Raw genomic sequence first — 11805 nt, 5'->3', positions numbered from 1 at the left:
ATACGTTCATCATATATACCATTTATAGACAATTATTTCATATATGTTGAAAAATATATACTAGGGCATTTTAAGATATTCAAAGTTGCACTTTACTTATCAAGATGATTCCAACCAATTGGTGGATCAACAAATGTGTCCTCATTTGACCTTACTAATTCTATTCTATAGATTTCCCTTGATTTGTAGTTAAAAACCACTCTTCCTTTGAATCCAAGATCTTTCAACATGGTATAGTTGAGTATTTCTTGTTATATGTTTTCTAGAATTGTAGATAGCTTCTAAATTCACAAAGTTTTTATCATTTTATATTATATTTATTATACATGAAAAATATTGATCTTATGTTAGTTGCATGTCACATTGTGTTAAATTTAGTAATTCAAGACTAGAATAATTTTTTTTGACCCTATATCTAGTTTAAATGGATTTGACACAATTCACTAAACAATAATTAATGCATTTCACTTCAAGCTTTCAATATGTCTAATAAAAGAAACAACACAGTGTTGTCTTTATTGAAATATGATCTTATCTAAGGCAAGAGTCTATACAACAATGGTAAATTGTGAGCCTCTTATTTAGGGAGGTCTTGGGTTCGAGTCTACTAGAGCTTAATAAATAATAATAATAATAATAATTAATCACAACAAAGAATAATAATTAATCTTGGCTTTGACATATGTTAACCATAAAAAAAAATCTTATAATTAATTATTTACTTATAAAGGTTGTTGGCATTGAAAGCATGGAGAACAAGTTATCAACCTCTCCAAGTCTAGTATAACACATTCTTTTCCTTTCTCTGTAATGTTGGCATGACCCACTACAACTTTGATATCAAATTCAACTCATACTCATCTATCTCAAAGTATTTTTAGCATTCAAATTTATATACAAATTTATGACTCAATCATATTGTTCTTAAAATCAAATGAAACATATTCAATAAATTGCATTTCAACCAATGTTGACATGTATAGTTCAAATTTATGCTAGCTTTAGTAAGAGATTTCAAAAGTAATAATTAGATATAATTTTTAAATGTATTGCAAAATATGAACTCCATACAGAGGCAGATATGACAAGTCTTTCACATTGGTGGGAGGCCTTCACATTGGTGGAAGATCATGCTCCAATACATCCCCTCTAACTCCTTACTAATGGAGGCAATAAAGCCAAGAACGGGGCAAATAATAAAATCTGATAGACTTTTAAGCAATTGAGAAACAATATATCAAACTCAAACCTTGGCAAGCATAATGTAGAGAAAAATAGTGAAGAAGCACAACATACCACCATGAAATCATTTAAACAAGTCCTCACCTACAACAAAGAACTGCCAGATGGAGCCAAATTTGTCCAACAAACCCATCAAGAAATAGAGAAAATCAACGATGATGTTAATGGAAGTAAGGATCCTTCCAATGTATGCATTATCAAACCTAACTTAAAAATTTGCATAGCTATAGAAGTAGTAAAAATATATATTGAAATAGTCACTTGTGTTTCCAGCACCACAATAAATCAATAAAATTCCTTCTAGGGCTTTTATGAATCAATGAATACATGATATATGGGGTAATAAATAAGGGTTTTAGGTTACCTATTTGTGTATGATTAAAAAAGGATTATTTCTCACTTTTATAGAAAACCCTAAATTACAAAAGGATAGTATTAACAAATAACTATGTTGTATACACAATTGCAATTTTAGTGTAATTGTATAGTCGCCTGATGTAAACCATGAAGAAACCTTGGCTCTCTTGTCACCAAGATGGATTACCATCAACAACCTCCCTCATTTCTTTTGGAACATCATCCCACAAGCCCTAGAACCAATAGACAAGGTAAGTAGAGTAGATTCCATAGATAATTTGCTTCCACATACAAATGTGAGAATTCTTATGTCTATCCATTAGAGTAAATACCCACTGAGTGTCATTCAATTCAACCTCCTGGATTAGAAGTTTACATACCCCATCATGTTCTTAGGTGGAATCAATACATGCTTCATGAGAGAAGGTGATGCAGGAGCATCTTGCAAGGGAAAAATTTAAAAAATAAAATAAAAAATTGTGGAGGAGAGAGAAAGTGATGAAAATAGAAGCAAAAAAAAGGAATTTCTATTTTTGAGGTGCATAGGTGGCGTAATAGAAAAAATAAAATAAAAATGGTTGTCATTCCATTTATTGAGGTGTGTAGGTGGAATTGTAGAAGGTTGTGGATATTGTGTGGGTGGAATCCTAGAAGGTTGTGGATATTGTGTAGGTGGAATTCTAGAAGGTTGTGGATATTGTGTAGGTGGAATCCTAGAAGGTTGTGGATATTGTGTAGGTGGAATTCTAGAAGGTTGTGGATAAATCATGCATTGGGTGGTAAGTGCCTATTTAAGCAAGGCATTTGAGCATTTCTAATCAAGTTGGAAGGTGTGAAGGTTTCAAGGTGTGAAAGCTTCAAGGTGTGATCTCTTCTTAGTAGAAGCTTGGAGAGGAGGAGCAAGTTTTTTTGAGTCTGTGGACAGAGCACCGAATGTGAGGCAGTTTACAACAGGAGTGTCATGGAGTTGTGAGTGTGTGGACAGAGTGTCGAATGTGAGGTAGTTTACGCTTGGATCTTGGATAAATTTTGTGAGAAGAGCTAGTGGTTGTGGTTTAGAAACAAGGAGGTTGCTTGGTGGCTTGCGAGCACAAGTTGAGATCTTGGAGGTTTCTACCAGAGTGTGGATTTAGACTAGCTAGTGTATGGGTTGGATCTTGAGGGATCTTGCAGAAATATTATTGTAATTGCTATTGGATTTTCAAGTATAATAAAATTGCTTTGTCTCCATATTGTTGCATTTTTGGTTGTGAGTTGGTAAGGGTGGTGTGGTCCTTCATCAAGTGGTATCAGAGCAGGAGTTCCTGAGCATGTAGACAGATTGCCAAAGCTAAAGTAGTTTACACCAAGACTTGGGTTGGAGAAGTAGATCTGAGTTGGTCTTGATCTAGTGGTGGATTTTCTTTCTGGAGTCCTAGATCTCTTGGTTGCAAGTCGGCAGATCATGGTTTTGACTTACAATTGCAGAGGGCTTGCAGATTAGTCGATGAATGTAGAGATGGAAGGTTGATCTTATTGAGGCATGATCGTAGAGAGTTTGTGGATTATAGATCCGTCGTCCTAGACCTGTGATGTGGTTCCTGATTGTTCATGCGAGGTGGCAGGCTGTGATCTGACTTGTAAACAATTCAAGGTTTTCACAAGGAGCGTGGGAAGGATTTGTTGCAGCAGGTTTATGAAGATCTTAGTAGATAGCTCCAAGAGGATTGGACCCTAAGATGATTGCGAATCTTTGTGATGTGGTGGAGAGGAGGTTTTATGAGATGACTGCTCAGCTTGAAACTAGCTTGGTTGATCGAGTTAGGGATGGGGTGAGGAAGGAATTTCATGAACGTTTGTGGAGTTGGAGTCTACTGATCTAAAAGAGAGTTGTTTGGCCGGTTAAGAGACTTGTTCAAGAGAGAAGATGGCATCGAAAGGTTGAGGTGGAAGAGGTTGGTTTTGTTGATCAACTTGTGGAGCCTGATACAGAACCTGTAGAGCAGTTGGAGGTTGTTGCTGAAGATATTCCTAACATTGTTGATGTTGAGATGGAGATTGGTTTTCATGATTAGTTGGTTGAGTCTGACATGGGGATTGTGGAGCACTCAGTCATGGATGACCTAGTTTCTATTGGTGATGATTTGTATGTTGTTGAGCATCTTATTGTGAGCAATGAGATTGCTAGTGTTGTGAGTTTGGCTTGTGTTGATGGAAATCTACATATTGCTGCTGAATTAGAGTTTGTTGCTGCTGATGTGGAGTTTGTTGTTGTTGTTGTGGATCCACTAGTTGTTGATGTGCATGAGGGTTTGTTGATGAAGTATTATGTTCATTTTATTCCTGGGAGTGAGCATGTTGATTGGATGGTTGAGATTCTAGTATTTGACATATGGATGCAGATGTGGAAGATTTGCATGTTGGTTTTCTTGTCCCTATTGATGTGGAGACCTTTGGTGAAGATGAAGATGGTTGTAGATCTTTCTTTTTGGTGTCAAAGTGTGGGACACACTTTTCTATCTACCGGCAGAGTTTGATGCAGGAGCATCTTACATGGAAAAATTAAATTTAAAAAATAAAAAATAAAAATTGTGGAGGAGAGAGAAAGTGATGAAAATAGAAGGAAAAATAATTTAAAAAATAAAATAAGGTAAAAAGGAGAAAAGAAACGAAAAAAAGAATTTCTATTTTCAAGGTGCATAGGTGGCATAATAGAAAAATAAAAATAAAAATGGTTGTCATTCCATTTATTGAGGTTTGCAGGTGGAATTCTAGAAGGTTGTGGATATTGTGTAGGTGGAATCCTAGAAGGTTGTGGATATTGTGTAGGTGAAATTCTAGAAGGTTGTGGATATTGTGTAGGTGGAATCCTAGAAGGTTGTGGATATTGTGTAGGTGGAATTCTAGAAGGTTGTGGATAAATCATGCATTGGGTGGTAAGTGCCTATTTAAGCAAGTCATTTGAGCATTTCTAATCAAGCTGGAAGGTGCAAAAGCTTCAAGGTGTGATCTCTTCTTAGTAGAAGCTTGGAGAGAAGGCGGAAGTAGAGGAGCGAGTTTTCCTGAGTCTATGGACAGAGCATTGAATGTGAGGCAGTTTAGAATAGGATTGTGGTGGATTTGTGAGTGTGTGGACAGAGCGTCGAATGTGAGGCAGTTTACACTTGGATCTTGAATAAAGTCTGTGAGAAGAGCTAGTGGCTGCTATTTAGAAACAATGAGGTTGCTTGGTGGCTTGTGAGCACAAGTTGAGATCTTGGAGGTTTCTACCAAAATGTGGATCTGGACTAGCTAGTGTATGGGTTAGATCTTGAGGGATCTTGCAGAAATGTTATTGTAATTGCTATTGTATTTTCAAGTATAATAAAATTGCTTTGTCTCCATATTGTTGCATTTTTGGTCATGAGTTGGTAAGGGTGGTGTGGCCCTTCATCAAAAGGCCTTATGAGGCATCAATATGATCTTTTGCAAAAAAAATGACCTTGCATCATCTTAAAATAGAAGCACTTCATTTTGAGACATTTTATCCCTCTTTGGTGTGGTTTTGATCTCTCTCTCTCTCTCTCTCTCTCTCTCTCTCTCTCTCTCTCTCTCTCTCTCTCTCTCTCTCTCTCTCTCTCTCTCGCCCCCACCCGCCTCCCCCCACCCTGCCTCCAATCTTGCTCAAATTTTTAGTTTATCTCTCATTTCTAGGCATGACCCTTTACATGTTATTTTATCACCTTTTTGGTCATATCTTCCAACATTTTTATTATTTCCCTAATCTTGCTGCACTTCCCCAAGACCTTGAGGTCTCCTTTCCTTGGGATGCCCTCACATATATAATGCCTCACTAGAGAACCCAAAAGAAATAAAACCTAATATGTTACAAAGTTCATTGAACTATTTTATATTTTATTTTATATAACATCAAAGTAGTAATATAGAAGCAATATACACAATACTCACACATATACATTCACAATACAAATTCTATCCCTCAAGGGTTCCTTCAAGTTGAGTCATTTATTAATAGTTTAAGTCTTAAGTACAATGCCCATAATTATAAATGAATTATAGATATATAACCTCATAAGAACAATTGATATGATTAAGTATGTCCAGATAACATTATCCAATGCATATGTCACAGGGTATGCAACAATAAATACAAGTATACCAATATACATTATAACATCCTGTAGGACCTCAAGGTACATGATAAATAGATACATCAAATGAATATAAGTCTCCAATACAAGAACAAGAATGATAGTAGTACACTACATCAATGAACATCTAATAACTTCCAATATGTGGGGGAACCCAATAGTAAGAAGTCACTACCACCCGACCTTGTGGCAACCTAATTATAAGAAAGATAAATTTTATTGGAGATTATACTTCAAAGCGCAAGTCCCACACTTGGAGGTTATTTCCATGTTTCACAAGGTTGATTAGGGGTCAAGCCCCAATGTAGTGCCTCTTATGTTTTCATTTGTACCATGGGCCATTTTGATTCAAGAGATATTTTATGATATTCATGTATCTGTGCATTTGCGATGCTTTGATGATTTAACATTATTTTGATTGCCAATATCATAGCTGATAGATGTTAGATAATATACTATTCAGTTTGATCATATCTATATTATAATGCTAGTGATGTAACACGATGCTTTAGGATGATCTTGTTGACATTGCAGTCAAGTTTGTTATTAGTGACACACACTTATTCAGACAGATAGTATCTTCCAAGCTTATTGTACAGTTAACAGTGTTAACCAAGAATTTTAAAACTTTATCGAGTTTTAGAGTTGCTACCGAGTTCAAGGAACAGTATTCAGTTTGCATCGATCAATTTCTACCATAATGGTGATCAACAATGTAAACTGAGCTTCTTAGTGTTTACCGAGTTTCTCAGTGCAAACTGAGTTGTGTAGTGCTTACCGAGTTCATATTTATAGTGATGTGAATGCAGTGTTGACCGAGCCACTTAGTGTGAACCAAGTGATTCAATTTATACTGAGCTCGTTGTGATAGCATTGATCGAGCTATGCAATGTGAATCAAGTGATTCAGTTTATATGCCAAGTTTCACAATATTCATCGAGTCACCAGTGCAGACCGAGTTCAGACTACTTGGAAGTGATTATTACAGACCGAGCTTCTATGTTTACCGAATCCATGATGGTGTCGAGCATTGACAGTAGATGCCAAGTATTAGAACATCACCGAGCTAGTCTTCAAAACCCAAGTTCCTACAGTTGGGCCGACTTTGTGTATTTTGTGTAAACTTGTATTGTAGCTGACTTTGTTGAATTATAATTTGAATTCGTATGTATGTAATACATTTTATCACATCCAAAAGGTGAATAATATATGACAAGAAGTATAATGCAAATTTGAAGAGAAGAAAGTGTGAAGTAAAATGGCTATAGTAGTATAAGGAGCAACAAAGATTTAACTATCACAAAAAGGTGATCATTACACTCAAAAGAATCTCATTCAACAAACCAAGTTGCAGATCAGAGATCAGCCACTATTTATAAGGTAGACTTAATAGTCTTTTGTAAATCTCTTTACCGAGTGCATACTTTATTGTATATTTGTAAATCCTTTTGCAAGGTGGACCTAACAATCCTTATTACTCCTAACAGGGCAGATCATTAGAAGTGATCATTGTAAACCTTAATAGGCCAACTTTATACTGCAGTACTAAAGCTTGTGGGTATCATCCCCACTCCAATTTTATTTTCTATTTGGAAGGTTTCTAGGTCACCATATTGTGTGTGAAAGTGTTATGAATGTTTTAATGCTTTTAGTTTTTCATGCATGCAATTAGATCAAGGTTCACATAAAGAATTAATTGGTAAATAAAGATTCAGTTTTATTGGTTACTGATTCACCCCTCCCCTCTCAGTAACTTAGCCTATCATATCTATATCCAATAGATCTATCTGGTTGTTTTTGTATTCAGATATAAACTCTTTTTTTATGGTTATATGATGGACATTATTGGATTTCTAGTGGATGTGCTCATGTTACAAATATTTTCTTTGTTCTTGCATTAGACTCTTATTATGATGGAAATGAATGATTTAAATAGTCTATTTAAATGAATTTAATTAAATGACTATTTACACAATTTCATGCCTTGTTGCTTCAACAATGTTGTTTATTGTGCATCTACACTTGATCAGGTTGTCTAGAAATGCACAAGACTTATATCCTTGATAATGACTTATGGGGTTAGTGATTTGGCCATTCATATTGAACCAATGTCATCCTTGTGTGGGTGACGTATTTGTTTTAATTTAAAATAATAAACCCTCTAGTTGATTGGTAAAATCTAGAATCATTATGTATGTATCTAGACCCGTGAACATATCTTTGTATTTAAGATTGTGCAATGGTCACAAAAATTGTTAAATTAATGTGATTTAATTATTTAAGGGGAATTTTCTATTTGATTTAATTTATTTTAAATCCTAGCTAATTTGTCATAGTTGAATTCCACTTAATTGGAATTGCCTAATTTTATTTAGGTTAAAGGGGATTTAGTTAGTTGTTTTAATTTTATTTCCCTTTTTATATGTCACTTTGTAAAAGTGCATATATTTACCAAAAAGTGAGTTTACACTTGCTTCTCACACTTTCTATTTGAGAATTTTGGAACAAATCCTCCAAACTCCTTTGTGATCTTTCCAGTGATTTTTTCATTGGGAGAGCCTTTCTTGTGGGATCATCACAATGATAGGCTTGTTGGATTCATAGCAAGTATATCCTTCTTGGTTAAGTGTTTCATCACATTCAACAGTTCTATTGATTTTTGGCGTCCATTCCCATTTCAGCCATTTTGGTTGTGGGGTAGGGCTCTCTTGTTTATTCATTTCTACTTCATTTTTGCTTCTATTATTTATAGTCAATAGGTTGGAGGTTGAGAGCTAATTTTCCCCTCCATTTTGGTATGCTAGTTCTACTTGGTTGGGCGAGTATGAACATATAAGGGTTTTGAGAGTTTTAATTTAAAGTTTTGTAGTGAGATGCTATTCGATTTTGCATAAGAGATTGGAACTTCAATTTTATTTAATTTTTGGGTGTTTGACCCCCATTTGCGAAATGGGTTTTAATTTTGTCAGATTTTGTCAATGCTGATTTTTGAACAATTTTTACATTACCTCGTTTTACATGTTGCCCACTTTTCTCAGGTTTTTCTTAGCACATATTTTAGTCATGGATTTGTAATATATGTTAGGTTTTCAACCTAACTATGGTTTTACTTTGGCTTCATTGGTACATGTGTCAAATCTGTACTCCCAACAATATGCACCATTGAGTAAATTTTATACTTAGTATTTCTTGTATTTTTTCAACCAACGATTGCTAGTCTTGATTTTGTGAAGTTGGTAGTACTCACACACGAGCACGTGCACATTCATATAATGAGATATTGCGAGACTCAAGCTCCCATAGTTAGGTTGGTTGAGATGTGATTCATTTGGGGTTGGGTTGGGAGATTACATTGCCTACGGGCACTCATCATGTGATGAGCATGGGTATGTGAGGTAGGCATGTGGAGTGGCTTCTCTTGTGTATGTCAGCCCAAAAGTGGTCAACAAGGTAACATGAAAAGGTTCTAAATAGTGATAACCAAAATACATAAATGGGTAATAAAATGTAATTTAAGATATGTGATCTACCCACCTGGATGGTAGTCATGCATCTTGAGAGAGTCGGTATGAGGATGGTGTGTCTAGACGGTAGCTACTCTTATGTGAAAGTTGGTGCGAGGACATGGTGTGATGGCCTCTCAAGGGATTTTTTTTTCACACCACTTATAACTTGGGCTTTCCATTGCCAAGCAACTTACACTCCACTAGAGTCCCTAGATAGTTATCCCATAGAGTGTCTAACCAAGACCTATTGTACTGCATTATCTCATGATCTTGGTTTCAGTCCCTTGTTCTTCTTGATGTGAATGTCAGCCTTGTCCATGAATTTTCTTGTGTTTGTGGTCAATACACTATCTCCACCAGTACAATAAAAGTGGGCCTGTGGGTACATCATGGTTGAGAGGCATAGCTACCTAAACTGTTGTAGGGGGTCGATGTACATAGTTTCCTTCTTCTAGTTCATGATTGTAGCTTGATGCTTCACTTTGATTCTTGGGGGATTCCAAAGTACATTCCCCTTGTGTTTCATGTTATTGTTGATACTTATTATCATGTTTAAAGGTAACATCTTATGGATCTATGTTTCTTATTGTAATGTTGCTTATTTTTTCACTATTGTATTGATGGTTATTATGGATTAGCATAGTTTTGTCTTCATGATAGTATGTTAGAGTTATAGTTTATGTTAGAGTAATTAGATATTTTCTAATTAACTCTATTCTACTTAAGCTAAACTTTAGTCATCTAATAATTAATTATTTTAATACAACCTATGTTTTACCTTTTAAGGTTTTGATCTCCTTTATAAGGATTGATATCTTTTTAAATTATTCATTAACTTTTGATTAATAGAAATATTTTTTTTGCTCATCAAGAATGTCTCATTTGTTGATTTGGGGCTTCTAGCCTTCATAGTTTTTTCTTCTCTTTTTTTGTGAAAGGTGTTTGCATGCAGGTGATTCTTGGGAGTTGTGGGGTTGATCTTTCATCAACTTCAACATTTTATTAGAGCTCTAGATCTTCAAGCCCCTATTCTATTCACAAGAGGTTTGGCTTGGTTTTTAGATCCGTGTTTTCTCTTTCAGAGGGTTTTAATTTTTAGAAGTGTTTTGTATTGGATTTGGGGGAGCACTAGTTATCTTTTCATAGCACTTTGAGCCCAAAAAAACACCACCGTTGAGCTTAGAGTACTCAAAAAGCTCTATTTCCATATAAAATTTGTCTAAATTGGACACTATTGAAATTTGAGGCAATTTTGTTTTAGCCCAAGGTTGTACAACCTTGGGCTCAAATATTGAGACAACAAGACTCAAAAAAATTGAGAAAGCAATTAAAAAAAATGTGCATGGCATTTGGTTATTGAAAAATTCATGTCATTTTTTAAAGAGAAAAATACATGCAAGGAAGTGCATGAATTTCTCTTCAAGCGTTGGGCGCTTTTTTTTTCCAAATTTGGGAGGACCCATACTCTATGTCAGGCCCTTTGATTGGGCATATTTTTGTTTCCAATTATCATTTTTGCACTTTATGGGTGGTTTTTTGGTGCCTCCTACCCCTCTCCCGCCCTCCTTGGAAGTGTCTCTCATTGCCATTGAGCTCAGGCTTGTGAATCAAGTTGGGGTCATTTTCTTTGGGTAGATTGGTAGTTAATGGTCGGTATTTTGGAGAGATTTTGGCATGTTCACATGCAGATTCATGTGAAGCCTTAGCCTTGTCATCTCTTCTTTATGTCCTTGTCTTTTTTACATTCCACCTCCAAATTCAAAAGCCTCATCCACAAATCATGGTGCCAAATTTGATATTAGCGCACATGTATTTTTTGGAGAATGTGCATTTTTAGAAGAAATGACATTTTTTTAATTGAGAGGGAGGTCTAGTTTCTTGGGCTTTGATCTCTTTGTAATTATTCATTCACTTTTGATCAATCTTTAGAAAGGAGATCAAAACCCTACAACGTAAAACCTAGGTTGCATTATAATAATTAATTATTAGATGCCTAAAGGTTAGCTTACTTCAAGAATAGAGTTAATTAGAAAATATCTAATTACTCTAACACCCCCCCACCCACCTTAAGATAAACTTAAGAGTAGCTTAAAACATAGAAACTAAAACTGAAAGTAGATTTGAGTCCCACCAACAAGGCCTAATGAGGTACCCAAACATAATCAAATATTTGAAAAGAGGAGAAATAGAGAAAACCACATGGGAAAAAACCTACTCTAAAAAGAGATGGAAAGAATGCTGAAAAATCTAATGAAGGACTGAAGAAGCCTCCAAACTAGGGAATGTCCCATAAGATTGGAACAAATAGATGATCATGAAGAACACCATTGAAGAATGTAGAAGCTTCAAAGCTTTGTCAAAACTAACTATTGATATGAAGAAACTCCATTGAAATAGAACATGAATGAGTAGAGAAGACTATAATTTTCATGAGTGCTCTCGAAAGACACTACTCAAATCAGGAGGCACACAAAGGTAAACAACTGAACTTGAAGATATAGATGACATAAAACACCAAATCCTAAAGAGCTAATCAATCAAACATGGAAGGTTGCATCCATAGTAGGAAC

This window comes from Cupressus sempervirens, chromosome 8 (assembly GCF_028749045.1).
Source record: "Cupressus sempervirens isolate cs-2001-9-10 chromosome 8, ASM2874904v1, whole genome shotgun sequence".
NCBI classification, from domain to species: Eukaryota; Viridiplantae; Streptophyta; class Pinopsida; order Cupressales; family Cupressaceae; genus Cupressus; species Cupressus sempervirens.
This window is presented reverse-complemented; position numbering follows the sequence as displayed.